Raw genomic sequence first — 19,666 nt, forward strand, 5'->3', positions numbered from 1 at the left:
CTGTATGCTCTGCCACCAGCATGCTTTTGCCTGAACTATAATCCTTCCAAAGCAGTATCTCATTCAGATGTGCAAAAATGAAAATTAAAATAGGAGGGTGTTTTATTATTATTATTTGAATGACATACGACCTGCTCAATGTTTGCATTTAAATGGGCCGGCATAATTCCGCTCTGGCTTTTAATTTCAGAAGGGTTAATCACCCTAACAAAGGTCAATCAAACTTTAATCTTGAATAAAATTGCTACAGCCCCAATCACCTGCAGGACATCTATTATATTCCTATTTCCATGTGAAAGAATGCATTGCTTTCATTACGCATCACTAATCTTCTAACTCTTTACATTAGCACATTTTACCAAAAATATTAATTCCTTTGAAACTCTGACAAGAGTTCATTTCTACACATCTCAGGAGATAATCCTGTTTAAAAGAACGGGTGCATCAGCTGTGAACCGCTTTCCTGGCCCTTTCTAATCCTCATAGACCTTTGCTCCTCCAACCGAGCTTCTACAATAGCAAATCTCAATTACACAAAATATTATGGAGGTTTAAGTTAAAACAACATTATATTATTTTAGGAACTTAATCCTCCCCATTGTCTGTGACTGTGTCATTCATCTACTTGTTTCTGTCCATAATGTTGACCACACTCAAAAGTTATCGATTTGGAGGCAGCAGATGCTAACAATATTTGAATAGCAATAGAAAGACTCAAATTCATTAATTCATTCACTCGATAAAAATGCATCGAGTGCCTATTACGTGCCACATACTACCAAGGGAGACAGTGAAGTCAAAGAAAAAAAAAAGAGAGACTGTATCAGAATAACAGTCTCGTCCAAAAACAATGTCCAGAATATAATAAAATCGTGATTTAAAACACCACTTCTAGCTTTTCTTATCAACGTCATTAAATTTTAGTGAAGACTGGAAATGCATTAAGTAAAAATTTAACCAAAATTTCAATAAACAGTTTTGTAAACTATCCAGACTCCTAAAGGCTTTACAATTTATAATCCCATAAAAAAGATTCATTTTTTATATTTGAGAATATGAAATCTGTCAAGTTTTAAAAATGAGCATATTCAGAATGTCTAGTCTCCTAGGGCTAGGAATAAAACCACAAGAAAGTTTATGGACTTATTAAAAAATATACGTGCTGTGCATTCATTTGTTTCTGAAATGTTATTTCATGATGTTTTAAAACTGCTATTAACACCAAAGATAAATAGCAATGGACAAAAAAAAAAAAAATTATTGCGCTTTTTTCTGCCATGACATAGTGCCTAGATGACCATGGAGGGAAAGTAAAAGACCCTTAACATTTGCTCCCAATTACACTGCAAACTGACTGCCTTGGAATTACAGCCGGGCTGTGACACAGCATAAATAACCCAAACTTTGCCTCGCGCATGATTTTTTGAGATACTTTCCTCTCTCTTTGTACTCAGAGGAAGCACACAATCATAGACACAGAGGTGCACGCCCCTTCTCATCAATATTCACATTCATTAATTAGCAATATGTGAAGGCTATCATTTGGGAAACTCCCCAGAGCATGAATATTCAATAAAGCAAAGCAAATCATGGTAAAAAGAAAATACAGGTACAATAGTCAATGGCCAGACTGGCATTGAGGAATAGCGCATGATCTCAAAAAGCAGTGGTTTTTCTGAGTGTTACAAAGAAAAAGCCCCAATCTCTTGCTTGACTTAAGACCTTAGAAATCCTCCCCCTCCACTTTGAGCATTTCTGGAAACTGAAATAGAACTTCTACACATTCTATAACTACGATTGCTTTTATTCACTCTTATAACTAGGTTGACACCGTAGAATAAAGGGGAGTAATAGCTTTTACGTTGCTGAACAAAATAAATCCAAGTGCTACACAATATAATTGTTCAATTGATATTGGTTACCGAACGGTACTTCTGTAAACTGATAAAGATTGGCTAGATACAATAAAAGGCAAACATATTGCTTTATATTCCATTCTCAGCATCAAAACCTATTTCATTATATTTTTGAATTTCTATATTTGGAAAAAACTCAAAGCTTTCTGAGAATGTGCTGTAAGTGCTCAAGAAGCATATGGATCTTTCTCTGAATCGTCCTAGTCTCACAACCAAAAAAAGCCCACTAACCATCAAATAAAAATCTTAATAAGAGAGCCTAGGATGTTGGATTATGAAAGAAACCTACCTTTGGCTGAACAAGTTCAAGATTTCTCATTTTGCCTCCACAGCTCTGTCGTTCCACCTTGAGCGAAAGTCGACTCTGAGTCCCTTGTGATCTTTGTGACAATGCCATCATATCACTGGCAAATTTTTCGATTAAACTTTGCAGACGTAGTAGCAACTTTGTTAATTATGATATTAGCCAGCTGGCAGGTACAATCAGTCAACCGCTGTAGGAGAGCCAGACAAAGAGACATCTAATCATTGCAACCAGAGCAGATAAATTTTGTTCCTTTCTCATACGTGTCACAGATTCCATCCCTTCTGACCCTCTCCTCAGCCATCGACTGTCAAATTTAGATTCTGCCAGCTCCGAGCTTCTCTTTATCCCTGCCTCAGATCTGAAACTCCTGGTTATCAGGAAGACACGCGTCACCAGCTGTCTCGGAGCAGGAAAGCAATCAGGTGAATACTACTTATTATCTTCTGTTGCTTTCCTGAGAAGTGACAAGATTGATTTGGGACCAAGAATACATTCAGATCTCAGACAGGTAGTTCCTGGGGTTTTTAGTTCAAACAGTAGGGTATGTGCAAAGTTGCAATAAGGACTCCAACCTCAATATTAAGGATATGGAATATTAGAATAAGGAGAAAATTTTTTTAAATCTACCATATTTCCATTTTCAGATGCCTTTGTCTTTACTTTTCCACCTTTGGGCTACCTTGGTAATGTCTTATGATCAGGTTGTTAGCAGGAAGAGCCAGTTTAATGGCTAAATAGCTTTAAGTAAACTCATGGAAGGGGTATGCTGAATTTAAGAAGTCTCCACTCTTCTGTTTTTCATCAAGAAGAGTAGTCTATAAATTCCTATTACTGGAAGGTATCCTCACATTAAAGTGCAAATTCTATTTGGGCAAAATAATGAGAAACTAATTTGGGTATCTCTGCTAAGAATAACTTATACAACTTTAGATTCAGAGATAGTTATCATTACATCCTAATACACACTTTCCCATCTAAAAGTCAGCCTATGGAATTATACAGAAGTGTGTGTGTGTATGTGTGTGTATGTGTGTGTGTGTGATAGTTGCTAAGTCATGTCCAACTCTTTGAGACCCCATGGATTGTAGCCCACCAGACTCCTCTGTCTATGCAGTTATCCAGGCAAAAACACTTGGAGTGGGTAGCCATTCCCTTCTCCAAGGTATCTTCCTGACCCAGGGATTGAACCTGGGTTTTCTGCGTAGCAGGCAAATTCTTTACCCTCTGAGCAACCAAGGAAGCCCATAGAAATGTGTAGATATACACAAATGTACATATAGAGAATTTAGTAAAATTTAGATGCATATTAACTAACATAAGATTCCTTAAAATGATATGACAGTATCTTTGAAAGTGAAACATTCACTTGGTCAATGAAGAGTTTGATCTGCTTGTTAAGCCATTAAACTGATGCAATATTTACTAATTAATTATTTTCTCCATTGAAATATTTAAGCATCAGTGAAGTAAAAATTCTGCACTGCAAAGCTTTTGAAACAAGGAACAGCGGCTGCGCTTTGCTGGAGCAGCCCTGAAAAGACACCCCACGTCCGAATAAAATACATTATGATAATAAAAGTTATATTTATCAAGAAATTAGTAGGTCTGGGATAGAAGAATTTCGTAAAAAGTTAAAATGCAATTTTGAGGTGCAATTTTACATAAGGATTCTTTGTATCTGACTCCCTAAAAGGGACCAAAATGGTTCTCTCTACCCATGAAAATTGCAGTTATCAGGCACTGTGTTAATCAATCGTGGTGTGCAGCCTAAATATACATTTTATTTTCACATTAAGATGTTCCTGTAACAGAGGGACCAAAGTCCCTGCACTTGGTTTATTTAGGCTAAATTGCTGAAAAGATAAATGTATTTAGAGGCAATCTGAAATATAGACAGTGAGGATAAGATTATTTAGAGAGCCCTCAAACTACAGAGAAAGATATTTCATCCTAAAGTGCTCCTTAAATCTCAGAAAGGGAGGGAGAAATATGATTTCAGAGATTCTTAAGCTATATATAATACATATGTATGCATATATGTGTATTCTAAGATATATATGTATCTTTTTGAGCATAAGATATTGTCTACTCTTCACATGTTGGGTTGATATTAAGGAATGAGTTAGATGCTCTAAAAGAAAAAGAACAAAGAAATTGGAAATGTTGGAGGACAAGAATGTGTTGTAACACAATGTCAAGATCAAAGCATCTTAGATTAGGCTTTTAGAGATGCTGTTAGGAAGTGAGCCATGCCGATCACATCATTGTCATAGCCTTGGTAGCCATCACGGGGTCTGGCACATAGTAGTTTCTTGAGAAATACATGGCTATGAAGAATGAACACTGTTGCACACATCCTCCTCAAGGCCTAATTTACGTGTTTTGAAAATTAACAAGGCAAAAGAAATTATTCCCTTGGACTTATGTTGATATGTGCTAAGTTGCTTCAGTCATGTCCAATTCTTTGTGACCCTGTGGACTGTAACCTTCCAGACTCCTCTGTCATGGGATTCTCCAGGCAAGAATACTGAAGTGGGTTGCTGTGCCCTTCTCCAGGGGATCTCTCCAACCCAGGGATCAAACCTTTGTCTCTTAGTCTCCTGCATTAGCAAGCGGGTTCTTTACCACTAGTGCCACCTGGGAATTCCAGAAAAAGGGCTCATCTGGGTCCTGAACCTGGTAACTCTTACACCAAGGCAAGAACTGTACCCTGCAGACCAACCAGCCAGCCTCCCTATGCTGATGGCTATGTTGATGGCTATGTTGATGGCTATCTATTAACTGGGGTATATATTCATTCAAAATTATATCTTTAAAATACTGAAAAAGAGTTCATATTTTAAAAGAGTTCAAAATAGACATTTCTCATAAGATTCCTAAATAAGTGTTTCCATAATGCTATTAGTTCCCTTGAACATAACTTTGAATCAGAAAGTCAAAATGAGTCAAAAAGCTCTTTACTGTTTGAAAGAAAAAAGAAACTTTTCCCCATGAAATTCCAAGAGATTAAAATGTGCACAAAGTTTTTCACTGCAGTAGTAAATATGGGAAAATAGGAACAAACTAATGTACCCCAATGCAGATATTATTAAATTATTTATGGCAATTACTTGTATGCAGTCATGAAGTGATAATGAGGATGACTGAGAACACCAAATTCTTCTGACTATGCTGACTGAAAAAAGCAGAATAAAGAATTGTACATACATTGATTACTTACATGAAAACCTAAGAATACATATATTCCATATGCTTGACATTATATGGCCAATAATCCTAGTTGCAGTACTATTTGTAAGAGCAAAAACTGAGAATGATCTAAAAAATATCACCAAAGGTAACTGGTTAAATAAGTTCTATTATATCCATACATTAGAATGTTGTATGGCATAAAAATCAACAAAATACTGATAAGAAATTATTTCTGGGATTGTTTTAAGCAAAAGAAGAATGGTACAGACCCATGTTATTGTACATTACCAATTTAATAAGGATTTTGTACATAATGCCTGTATATAAAGAGAATATTTCTGAAAAATATGCAAGAAACTGCCGACAATGGTTGCTTTAGTATGGAAATTGATGCTTGAGGAGCAGAAGTGAGGGAGAACTACTCTTCACTGTATATTCCTTGCTATTGTATAAATTTATGTGTTATTTATTTATTTAAAACTAACAAATTTAACACTTAAAATTTTTTTCATCATCCCTACTTGAATGTGCAGTCAGTATATTTTTGTTTCTTTACAAAAAAATCCAGAAACCCTCCATTTCCCCATGTTACTAGACATGGCTCACCTGCTTATGTTTGCCCAGTTGATCTGAAGGACACAGCACTGTTTTTCTGTGCCATAACATGACCTTGGCAACTTTTGCTTCCAGCTCTCATTTCAATGCTATTTTTTCCAGTTCTAAATAATTCATTTTTTCTTCCAGTTTTATTAATTAATAATTGCATGTAGCACTATAAAAACTGATATAATGATTTATATAGCATAAATGGTCTGGATTACAAAAATCATGAAATGATTGCCACAATAAGTTTAGTGACATCCACCATCTCATATAGATACAAAGGAAAAGAAAAAAAATTTTTTTGCTAGAGTCTCTTGGACAGCAAAGAGATCAAATCAGTCAATCCTAAAGGAAATCAACCCTGAATATTCATTGGAAGGACTGATGCTGAAGCTGAAGCTTCAATACTTTGGCCACCTGATGTGATGAGCCAACTCATTGGAAAAGATCCTGATGCTGGGAAAGATTGAGGGCAGGAAGAGAAGAGGGCAGCATAGGATGAGATGTTTGGATGGTATCATTGACTCAATGGACATGGTGAGTTTGAGCGAACTCAGGGAGACAGTGAAGGACAGGGAATCCTGGAGTGCTGCAGTCCACAGGGTCACAAAGAGTTGGACAGGACTTAGTGACTGAACAACAATAATTTTTTTTAAATTATTTTTTTCCATTTATTTTTATTAGTTGGAGGCTAATTACTTTACAATATTGTAGTGGTTTTTGCCTAAAGAAACAAAAGACCTATACATAGAAAACTATAAAACACTGATGAAAGAAATCAAAGAGGACACAAATAGATGGAGAAATATACCATGTTCATGGATTGGAAGAATCAATATTGTGAAAATGAGTATACTATGCAAAGCAATCTATAGATTCAATGCAATCCCTATCAAGCTACCAAGGGTATTCTTCACAGAACTAGAACAAATAACTTCACAATTTGTATGGAAATACAAAAAAACCTCGAATAGCCAAAGCAATCTTGAGAAAGAAGAATGGAACTGGAGGAATCAACCTGCCTGACCTCAGGCTCTCGTACAAAGCCACAGTCATCAGGACAGTATGGTACTGGCACAAAGACAGAAATATAGATCAATGGAACAAAACAGAAAGCCCAGAGATAAAATTTTTAATAGCATTTGTTACATAAGTTGATTTTCCTCATACAGTAAATGCCCAGATGTTGACATTACTACAGCACCTCCTTTCTCAAAGGATGTCTTTCTTCCTTATAAGGATTTAATTCCATACATGAGAGACAAACTGCATTCTTACATTCTGGACAATTCCAGAGTTGTTTCAAGTAAGGCATCTTTTATTCATGTTACAAATGTACAATCGTTTGTCTCCTGACAGGCAGTTCACTCTCAAGGCTAAGTTCCCTAGATGCCAGCAGAATATCTAGAGCCAACGGGATACAAGTTGCAACACAGCAGGAAAGCCTAGTATATAATAGACTGTGAGCTGGTAGGTGACCCTACAGTTTGATGTGGGATTAAAATTTCAGACTTTTCTTGTCTTTTCAAATATGCAAATTTTAGAACTCATTATTAATTAAAAATTTTATCTAAACAAGTGTCAATAGTTACCTTCATAGGACTCTTTCAACTAATGAATTTTATCCCTATCTGAAACAAATAAGGCTTTTTTATTTTTAAAAAGTGAGACTACCAATCACAGATATTAGCAATCAAAATGCTTGGATTCACAACAGGCAATCTTTGGCCTCTACTACCTCATCTGTAAAACAGCATCCAACTGGTAGGCGAAGAAGATGCTTGAATGGGTGACCTGATGTAGCAGACACAGTGGCCAAGGCATGGGAGCACTGGATAATGGGTGCTCTGATGAGCAGCAGTGGCATTGTCATTAATTATAAACACCATTAGATGGCCCACAGCAGCTCTAGGATATGGAAAACTGCTGGTTCTTTTCACTCATCAATTTTTTGTTTCTAGCGAAAATGTTACCCATGAAATGGCTATGGGTCTGTGTGTGTGTGTGTGTGTGTGTGTGTGTGTGTGTGTGTGTGTTAGTCACCGAGTCGTGTCTGATTCCACGTGACTCCATGGACTGTATCCCACCAGGCTTCTCTGTCCATGGGATTTCCCAGGCAAGAACATTAGAGTGGATTGCCATGCCCTCCTCCAGGGGATCTTCCTGACCCAGGGATTGAACCCGGGTCTCCTGCATTGCAGGCGGACTCTTTATCATCTGAGCCACAATGCCATTGGGTCCATATAGTAATCGGTAATACTCAGCCTACATACCAGCACTTTTCAAACTTTCATGATCATGTGATATACTTGGTGATCTTGTTAAAATGCAGACTTTGATTTGGCAGGTCTGGAGTGGAGCCCGACACCCCACATTTCTGACAAGCTCTGAAGTGGCTCTACTACTACTAGTTGCAGAATACCAATCACATACCAACATGGACTTCACAAAGGGTGAGAATGACATGGCAGTGAATCTTAAACCCCATACACATGTGTGCAACCAAATTATAATAATTTTCTTTTTCTCTCATGCTTACCTCATGGAGCAGCACTTACATTTCTCAGTTCTGAAGTAAATGCAAGTGTGCAATGGAAGGACAAATAGAACTTCCTCCCTACATTAATTCCTAGTGGATACAAAGGCAAGGGGGAAAACCCTAATGATATCTTTCATTTTGAAAGGATCACATTTACAATGGCTTTTTAAGTGAAAAGGTAGATTTTAACCTTGAGATATTTTAAAAGACTGATAGTTGTTATTTCCTTTCTTGTCATAAAAGAAGTATACAGCCATAGTCTATATTCACTCTGGCCCAGTGACAAAACAAGGTATTAACAAAATCCTTTCTCTGGTGTAACTAAATATTCATATTTCTAAAACAACTACTGAAAACTAAATAGTTTGATTGGTAAGAACACTGTACACTCAGTATGCTGATCCAGCCTAGCTCTTAAGAATTCTGGAAACATCTGCTAAGCTTTCATTATTATTTCCATTGCTATGAGAGAATTCCTTTGATTTGCTTGAGGTTAACTGGTGAAAAATATAATTCAAATATGGTAAAATAATACTCTAAATTCTAAAACTCAGCGCACAGGCAAAAACATTCCTACAAGCTATATGATCCAGCTCACTTTTGGTTCGGATTTTTAGGCTTGAAAACAAAACAAAACAAAACAAAACTGAGATTCATAGTATGAAAATATTAATATTCATAGCACAACCAAGTACCACAAATATACTCAAAATATTTGTGAAAAATATTCCTTGTGAAACAGTATTTACTTTTATTATATGCAATGCACAATGATATTTCTATTTTTCCTTTTACCTTTTTCTTTTAATGCTGATCATGCTTTACATACTCAGTTGATTTTATGGCCCACTAATTAGTTATTCAAACTTCTGAGTTGACAATAATGCATCCTTGGATAACTTAGATTCTCTGGAAATTTATAGATGCAACAGATATTCAAGAATTGAAGACATGTATGATGGTCATAGACCAAAATACATGTCAGAGAGCCTGTACAAGGGCATTTCAATGGCAGCTGAAAATTAGAAACCACATCTCCACCAACACACCAATATATACAAAATATAAATGTTTTCTCCCCTTCCTTCTTTGGAGGATAATGTAAGAAAATCACCTTTCACATTTAGGTAGGATTAAGGGAGGTCAACGGAGAAGGCAAAGGCACCCCACTCCAGTACTCTTGCCTGGAAAATCTCATGGACGGAGGAGCCTGGTGGGCTGCAGTCCATGGGGTTGCAGAGTCGGACAAGACTGAGCGATTTCACTTTCACTTTTCACTTTCATGCGTTGGAGAAGGAAACGGCAACCCACTCCAGTGTTCTTGCCTGGAGAATCCCGGGGATGGCAGAGCCTGGCGGGCTGCCGTCTACGGGGTCGTACAGAGTCGGACACGACCGAAGCGACTCAGCAAGGGAGGTCAAATGACCCAATTACTATTTAAGAAGCAAATTAAGAATTAATATGGGTCAGAACTGTTGAACATAAGGAAATGTGCAGGTAGCAATGTAGAGTCTTTTAAATAAATTCTAATACAGTAAACTGAATTGACCTGGGGGCTACATTGGTGAACCAAATGGACATTATTCTAACATAAGCTGTAACTCTTTGGGACATGTAAATCACAGACAAGCATAGAAATAAAATATTTTGACTTGTGTTGACTCACTTCATGTGGGCAAGGCCAAACCTTTCAGAAGTTCAAGCAGCACAGAATCATCACAGACTAAGAAGAGTGTAGGCACTTTTGTCTCAACTATACAGAAGAAACAGCAGTCAAGCTGGGAGATGAGATGGGAGATGAGAAACTGCAGAAAATAAAGTCAGGACACCTAAATGGAGCTCACTGAAACCACGTATCTTTGCTTGGTTGGTTGCTAGATCTTTTTTTTTTTTTCCCCAATGGAAGCATTAAGTAATAAGTAAGTAGGTAGGAAAGAAGTAAGTAAATAAGTATCATAAATACATGGAAAGCACATTCCAGATGGTAGTAAGACAACCTGTTTAGAGGAGAGTAACACTACTGAGTGGGTGGTACAGGGTAGTTCTGCTTGAAGGATTGAGTAACATTCCTTATTCTTTCCTGTACCGTTCTTCTCAGATTCCATATGGGAAATACAAGAATAGTGATGAAAGAATCCCCAGTGCAGTGTTGAATACCATGTGGGGGCTTGAGAGTTACTTTGAGTGTAAGTTAGTTAGCTGAATATTTTTAAAACAGCAATATGATAGGGTTATGAGTAGGGATTAAATTCCTTATATTTTTTTATCTCAATGGTTTGAAGGAAAGTATTTATTCTGATAATTTACCAATAGTTATTAGTATATTTAGTGTATGCATGGCAGGGTAAAGTATATGTTTAATAGACTAGCAGATCATACCACAATATTCTTCCTCTCAGAGAGAAACTTTTTCATAACCCTCTCAAGGGCTTCTGGAAACATCAGTATTTTGCTCAGCTGAATTATTCTGACAGCTTTGACATTACATTATCATCACAAGACTGTGATACACTTAAATGAAGATTCATGGGGAATTAAAAATAAAAAGAATTAACACAAGTCTGCAAAATACCAGATGAGAATATCAAAGGTTACTCAGATAAAAACTTGATATTTTCTGGTTCAATTAATCATAACTTTATGTGCTTTAATGAGGGAAGCAAACAATCCATGCTGTTCCCTCAACATCCCTCCATTCCCACCTCATACAAGTTGCTACATCCGTATTTTGTTTTAGATTTTTTTTTATAAAAGAAATGTTATTTTAGCATCCTATATCCTAGAATGATCTTTCCATATGGATTAGTTCTGATTCTAACTGATTTTCCTTGCAACTCAGCCTTTTTTCAGTCCAATCAAAAAGAGAAATATTGCCTTGCAGAGTCTTTATAGTTCTATGATAGATTTTTCTAAGCGAGTGCTATGCCTCTTACTTCAATATGGTCCATCAATAAGATATCATGCTAACGTACAATAAACTAAATTGCAAAGATCAGTCATTCTTAGTTTGTGTGCAAGTCTGGTCCTACGAAACACTGCGTGTGCACACTCAAACACACACACAGTGAAATACTCTTAACTCTGGTGGTCCCTTCCAGAGCCACATCATTTAATTGCTTTGGGAATTTTTTTTTCAAGTTTATCAGGACAGTGACAAAAATGTCCAACAAGAAAAGTGGACATGTTTCTACCTGAGTTTTAAATGGCAATTTTTATTTGTTTCTATAATCATCCATTTATTTTAAGAGCACCAGCTAGAACTGGAGTTTGGAAGACTATGCATGAAGAGGAAAGATGAAACAGATGCGATACACAGTCAAGATCAAAGAGCCCCATCAATTCATCCGGAGAGTCAAGATCCAGCTGAGCCTCGGAGCCTTGTCTGCATAATAAGAAAGGTTGACTAAAACATAAGGATTAAACAGATGAGCTGTCTCCTGCAGAGGCGTGGGAGGGAAGCCCCACTGAGACACTTGTAAAGACACTTTGGAAGCGCACACCTGCTCCTCCACAGTCAAACCTACAGGAGACCAGCCTGGCCAAGACGTTCCACTAAAGTACTAAACCACTAGTCTGAAGAGAAAAGAATACATGTCCAATGGACGTCTTTTTATTTGTCAAGATCTTGTTTTCAGTCCCAGAAAATGACAAATTAATAAATCACCTCCATTTTACCAAGGTGACTTACGAAGTGCTTGCTTTTCAAAACTGAAAAAAAATATATAGTGCAAATTTTCCTATTTCAGTAAACAGTATTAGGACAATGCCTACCTCATGATTAAGTTTTTTCAAATGAATAGTGTTTCTCGAGACAATATTGAATAATATTAGTAAATAAATGCTAGCTCCATTTTCCATTCTCAGGAAATTATCTTTTTTTAAGTATATCCCATGTTCTTATGAACACAGTTCTGGGTTATACTCATAGCTATGCCAGATTGTGTAATTTGATTCTAAATAGCAAGTATACAGCACAGAAGCCAAATGCACTTCAAGCGCTGTGCCTATGACAAATGATACATTTATTCTAAAGACCTCACCGCAATGTTATTTTGTAGCTTCTGATAAGAAATTATTCCAAACACAAAAATACTTTTCTGTTAAGAAAGCTAACCTACTTTAAGAAAGTTAAGACATCCAGGCCTTTAGCAACCCAGACCTGCTGGGATAAAAATTGTCCAGACTTGTAACAGCAGATTTCACGTTTAATTTTTAAACTCCGGCTCTGCTATGGATTAATGTTCTCAAGCACTTCACACAGGGTGATTTAAATATGTAATTAACAGACCTAAATAAATGGTAAGCATTAGCTTTTGTTTTATTCACCAAAACAAGCAATCCAATTTGAAGTGAGAGCAAGGAAGTCTCTCAGGAGAACAAGTTGCAAAATGTCAAGAAGTGGCTTCATGGGGTTGAAGTGCAATCTCTGACCTGCTCCCTATTAGTCTAATTATATTATCACTCACTCACTCAACCAGCCAACCAACACATTTTTAGTGTTGATTATGTGTAAGGCACAATGAGAGATACAGAGAATTACACATGAACCATAAGTAACAATTCTACAGCACAACACCAAATGCATGATGGGAATAAATTCTTGCAGAAGGGGATCATTGTGGGATGAGGAAATAGAAGTCTTTGTTTAGCAGGCGAGATTGGATTAGAACATGAGGGATAAGGTAAAGAGAGAAGTGAAGTGGAGAGGGGGATTGGTTTTCTAGGGAAACAGTACAGATAGAAGAACCCAGAATCCAGTTTGAGAGACAGCACACCATTCCATTGACTAGACAGACATTAAATGTAGGCTTAAAAAGGTTTGAAAAAAGTGAAAGTGCTAGCCACTCAGTCAGTTCTGGCTCTTTTTGACCCCATGGACGGTAGCCCACCAGCCTCCTCTGTCCATAGGATTCTTCAGACAAGAATACTGGATCCTTTCTTTAGGGGATCTTCCCAATCCAGGGATCAGACCCATTTCTCTTGCATTGCTGGCAGATTCTTTATCAACTGAGACACCTGAGAAGCTCACCTGAAGAGGTTTAACAGGTAATTATTCTGAGACACCTGAGAAGCTCACCTGAAGAGGTTTAACAGGTAATTGTTAGAAGACTTTGAGAGTTCTAAACTAGCTGCTAGTTTACTCCAGTCTTCCTCGAGATGTAGTCTGGAGAATCGCTTGGCATTTCTATTGAAAACCCAGACGATCTGACCCACTCCAAATTTTGTGAATCAGAATCTTCAGGGATGAGGCCTGAGAAACTGGATTTTTGAAGAAGTTTGCAAGTTATGATATTATTTTTCATCTTTTAGAGGTAACAGGGAACCTTTAAAGTCAGGGAGATGTGAACTGAAGGGCATGTTAGAAGAACTTGAGGAATGGAGAACATGGAGACGAAAAGAAAGTCTGGGCAAGCGGCCCAACCCAGAATTTCTTATTTTAACTGGGCGTGTGGTGATAATAATCACCTCTCCTCCAAATAAAAATCGATATTTTCTTCTCTCTCAAAAGGCTTTAATCCAAAATCTCATCAGAAATTCCTTCGTATCAATACTCCAATATGTTTTAAGACTGATTTGAAGTTCAACTGATTTTTATAAGACATTACTATTTCCTTAAAGAAAAACTTTTAAAAAGTACACTATTCTACCTCTGATAATTCTGTTTAAAGTGCCCATTTTCGGAAGGTCTCACACAATTCTAATCCTTCAGTTAAACATTAGTTTGGTTAATCACTAGAGAGATTAGAAAATCATCCATAAATACTATGATAGTGCTTAAAAATTAAGAGAATAAATAATATTCATTGCTGATGAAGGTATTGAGAAAACAACTATTAATATATATTTTGAGAGTTTAAATCGGCACACCATTTCCAGGGGCAACTGATAAAACCTAACAAAACTTTAAATGCTCACACTTTTAACAAAAGAAATAGTGCTTCTAGTAGTCTAGCTTTAGAAAAGCAACCATAGAGGTGCATGAGGGTAGACAAAGCACATGCCTGTGCACACACACGTAGGTGCTCGTATAACCACTAATACTCAGGAAAAAGGGAAGTTAATTCACATGAACATTAAGAGAACTACATCAGCTTAAATAAGTGTTGCAGAAACTACTTGGTTACAGTCATAAATTCCAAAACTTTATGTTATTGTAGAACAATATTTAAGGTGAATAATTTTAAGTGCAAATTATTTTTTTAAAATGTATATAATAATTCAATTTTTGATGGAAAAAATGTATATTCATATGTTTCTTTGTTTACAGAAAAAGTTCTGTTAACAGTGATGGAATTAGAGAATGGAAGTGAAGGGTAGGGCTTCACATTTTAATTTACATGTGTCTATATCACTTAGGATTTTATAACTGAGAAAACGCATTTTTAAGTAACTTAAAAAACTTTAAAATTTAACTTCTAAGTAGCTAAAAATATAGTATTTACAGCCTAGTAAATGCTTGTTAAAGATTTTAAATAACTTCTGAAAATATCACTTTTGAAGATGCTGTGGAGGGGAAACTGGCTTCCTTTCACTTTAATTAATTAGTTCTCAAAATTTAATAGGATTGCAGGCTTTTAAAATCATTCAGAAAAGTTATCAATGCACATACTGACTTCTACTTTACAAAAACATTTCCTTTTTAATGATCTACCAATCTTTCCACTTGATGGAGGAAACACTGTATTTACATTTTTAAATTGTATGAAATAAATATATACCCTTAATATTAAAGTTTATAGATTAAAGTACGTAATTACACAATGCAATCATTCATTTGGACTTCCCTGATAGCTCAGTTGGTAAAGAGTCCTCCTACACTGCAGGAAACCCCGGTTCAATTCGGGTTAGATTCCTGGGTCAGGAAGATCTGGAGAAGGGATAGGCTACCCACTCCAGGATTCTGGCCTGGAGAATTCCATGGACTATACAGTCACTATGGGGTCACAAAGAGTCGGACAGGACTGAACAACTTTCGCTTTCACTTTCAATCATTCATTAGCCACTTTTCATAAGACCACCTTCACTCATTCTCTGATTTAATACTATTAACTGCTTAGTTCCCATAAAATATCCCAACATAATTTATGGGAATGTTGAAGAGAGGTGAAGTGTCACTTAGTTGTGCCCGACTCTGCGACCCCATGGACCACAGCCCATTAGGTTCCCCTGTCCATGGGATTTTCCAGGCAAGAATACTGGAGTGGGTAGCCATTTCCTTCTCCAGGGGATCTTCCCAACCCAGGAATCGAACCCACTTCTCTTGCACCGCAGGCAGATTCTTTACCGGCTGAGCTGAGGGAAAACCCTGTGGGAATGTTAAATATGAACATTTACTTTGCATTTAAGTGTAACAGCAATTTGTTCTCATAATTTCATTCAATAGATGCTATTTAAATCACTAATTTTATACTACACTAAAGATAGGTTTTTCCTGCAACAACAAAGCAATTTTTTTAAGAAATTTATATAACTTTTTTAAAGTTATGAAATATCTTTAAACTCTTACACATTATTAAAAAACATAATTTCCATCATGAAATATAGTTAGGTAATTCATGTATTTATAGTTAGATAATTTATGTATTTCTCAGGTTTAATTTTCCAATTTTATGCAACTGGCTTTAATCTGAATCCCAACTAATTTTAAGAAACATGAGGGAGAAAGTAAAATATAAAATAGTTATAATGTAAATGAAATCATATTTTCATGTATTTAATAGTACTAATGGTACACTTGTTATCTTTGCTGCCTGTTACATTACAGTGAAAGGAACAGCTTTATAAAGACTGTTCAGATAGGAAATCATAAGGAGGAAACTATTTACTGCAGGGTTTTTATAAAATTTGATGGCAATTAGCAAGTCTTACAGCTGTTATTTTATTTAACTTACTTTTAAAGTCAAGCTTTAAAAAAAAATAAAGTCAAGCTTTATAAACTGTGAGAATACTTAAGCAAACATTGAGTTCTTCAACAAAAGTATCCTTTCTATAAGTGTAAAACTGAAAAATTCAATAGAATAAAAAATTATATTAAAAGTTTTCTCTTGCTAAATGATCAGCTTTTGCTGGAGCAGTTTCTGCATTATTTTGACATCAATACGTTAAAACTGGAGATTTCATCTCTTACCGACTTAAGATTTTTGAACCCTTGGAATGCAAGGTTACAATCAGGCTCATCCAGAGAACATCTAGGATGAACCAAAAATTATTTATCAACAAAAAGCTTATAACGAGACAAAACACATACCTATGAAACAATTAGAAAACATCTTAAAAATAGTGTTACTATGCATAGTACAACCATAGAATAAAAGAATGGGCCACAAAAAATACTCATAATAATTTCTCTGGTGTTTCCCAAACATTCAGGTTTGGCCGTATTTCCTCATAACTATAACACATATGTAAGCACATCTCTTAGACTATGAATTCTTCAGCTTTATCAATGCTAGAGGCCCCATTCCTGCCCTAAGACTTATCACCCTGTAGTAATGGAAGAACTGAAAAACTGAGAATCAAATAGGTAAAGCTCTAAAGGCACATACTGGCAGCTCAACAAACATTGTTTGCTATGACGATTTTTATTTCTTTATGCTATCAGGGAGGGCTTCCCAGGTGGATTAGTGGTAAAGAATCCGCCTGCTAAGCAAGAGATGTCTACCAAGCAGGAGACCTGGGTTTGATCCCTGGATCGCAAGGATCCCCTAGAGAGGAATTGGCAACCCATTCCAGTATTCTTGCCTGGGAAATCCTATGGACAGAGGAGACTGGTGGACTACAGTCCATGGGGTTGCAAAGATTTGGACACAATTTAGCCATTAAACAGCAGCAGCAGCAGTAGCTATTGGGGTAACTTGTTTATTTATTTAGCAAATACTATTCTGCTCCTCCTATGTGCTAGGTAGGATGGTTGGTACAATGCTAGCTGAGGGGGGACAAATACAATGCTAGCTGAGAAAGATGAATAAACGGATATAGTCCCTAAACAAATAGGAGCTGGTGTCCTTGTTTTAAAGATTCTCTCAGAGAAAATAATTCAATAATCTTTTCTTAGCAGTGTTTTCCAGGTCCACCATCGCTTATTTCAACACCTTAAAATACATACCTTTGTTCTCTATTTCTATTTGTTCTCAACAAACACAGTATACACCCTTTGGATGCATTAAGCTTATGACATGTGCATAGTTTTTGTTTTTTAAATATCTTTTTAGGTTTTATACAGAAAGGCAGAATAATAATAATAATAATAATAATAAAATAACATTTGTCCTAGTTTAAGCCTACCCATTGAGAAAATTAGGATAAAAAGGAAACTGGTTCCATTTTAAATTTAGGTTACATAAATCATATCAGAAACAATCTGCCCGGGTATGCTTAGGAGTTAATGCCATAGCTTTGGATTTAAGAACCATTACTATTAACTTTTTAAAAAGGTTTCACAAAAATAAATAAATAAAAAGGTTTCACAAAACCAGCACTTCCAAAGTATTGAAATTGGTCTTAATTCTTCTTAGTATTTGTGCAGCTGCAGAATTTTTCTTTTTTTTTTTTCTGCCAAACACTTCTGCTTCATTTGCAACCAATGAATTCATTAACTTCACATTATTAATTCAAATGATTTTTTTCATTTTTGTAAGCCCCAAGGTTGTCTCACTAAGATCAGCATTCTCTCCGTGTGCCATAAAATGTAATCAATCTCTATTATAGTCATGAAAATGGTATTTGTCACTTTGCTGAGGAAAAAAAAAAAAAAATCAATATATCTTCCAAGGCTGAACAGGCATTTAATGCAATGAATTGAAAACTGTTAGAGAAATTTAGCTTGCCAGGAGTTTAGGACAAGCTAATCGAAATCCAGAAAATTCACAGATTAGCCCACGAAATACACAGATATGCCATAGAAATTAATATTTAGGTATTAGAATAACCTGTCATCTCCAATCCTGAAAAGAAAATGGATTTAGACAGGTGAATCTCCAAGGGGTTGCCATTTTAAAAAACAAAAGTGAAATCACAGACCAGGAAAACATTTCTTGAACATGGTTGATAAATAGGAAAAGTTTCTTTTTCTTTACCTATAAAATTTACCAGGTAAAGAGATACTTCTAGAGTTGCAAAATTGTATGAAAACATAAAGACAAGAAACCTATAGATATACTCTCAATGGAAATACACTGGCTCTGGGGCTTTTTTAAAAATTGAAGTATAGCATCTATGTTTAAAATAGATAACTGAGAACATACTATATAATGCAGGGAACTCTACTTAATGTACTGTAGTGACCTGAACAGGAAGGAAGTTGAAGAGAGGGAATATATTGTATAAGCAGGGGCTTTCTACGTGGTGCTCGTGGTAACGAACCTGCCTGCCAATGCAGGAGACATAAGAGACAAGACATGGGTTTGATCCCTGGGTCAGAGAGATTCCCTGGAGGAGGGCATGGCATCCACTCCAGTATTCTTGTCTGGAGAATCCCATGGACAGAGGAGCCTGGTGGGCTACAGTCCATGGGGTTGCAAAGAGTCAAGACACCACTGAAGCGACTTGACACATGTACATGAATACACACGTGTACACGTCTAGATGATTCATTTTGCTGCGTAGTAGACAAAGGTTTCGCAGAGCACCGGGTTTGAGCTCCTTGTCATTCAGCCAATACCCACTGCTGTCTATTTTACACACGGTAATATTCATGCCTCAATGCCACTCTCCCAGTTCATCCCGCCGTCTCCTTCCCCCACTGTGGCCACAAGTCTCTTCACTGTGTCTGCTTCTCTATTGCCGTCCAGCATGTAGGTTCATCTGCACCATCTTTCTAGGTTTCATATATATATGTTAATATATGATATTTGTTTTTCTGATGTACTTCACTTTGTAAAATAGGCTTTAGGTTCATCTACCTCGAATATTCCCCATCTTAAGCTGAAATCTCCTTTTTAAAATGCTGTCACTCCTGCTTCTAGTCCCTTTTTTTTTTTTAATTGGAGTAGATTTACAATGTTGGCTAGTTTCTGCTGTACGGCAGTGAATCAGTTACAATATATTCATTCTTTTTTAGATTCTTTTTCCAGTTGGTCACTATAGAATCTTGAGTAGAGTTCCCTGTGC

At 36.4% G+C, this 19,666-nt stretch overlaps 1 long non-coding RNA gene across 7 annotated transcripts in view; it reads right to left on the reverse strand.

Annotated features, from left to right (window-relative positions):
• LOC110134553 (uncharacterized) overlaps nt 1–19,666 on the reverse strand; it is a 102,454-nt gene that overhangs the window by 32,474 nt on the left and 50,314 nt on the right. For all 7 annotated transcript variants that reach the window (XR_011483069.1, XR_011483064.1, XR_011483066.1 and 4 more), the window contains one exon: nt 2,206–2,410. This is a non-coding gene — a long non-coding RNA (uncharacterized lncRNA). The remainder of the gene's footprint in view (nt 1–2,205; nt 2,411–19,666) is intronic.

Source organism: Odocoileus virginianus, chromosome 23, assembly GCF_023699985.2.
Source record: "Odocoileus virginianus isolate 20LAN1187 ecotype Illinois chromosome 23, Ovbor_1.2, whole genome shotgun sequence".
NCBI classification, from domain to species: Eukaryota; Metazoa; Chordata; class Mammalia; order Artiodactyla; family Cervidae; genus Odocoileus; species Odocoileus virginianus.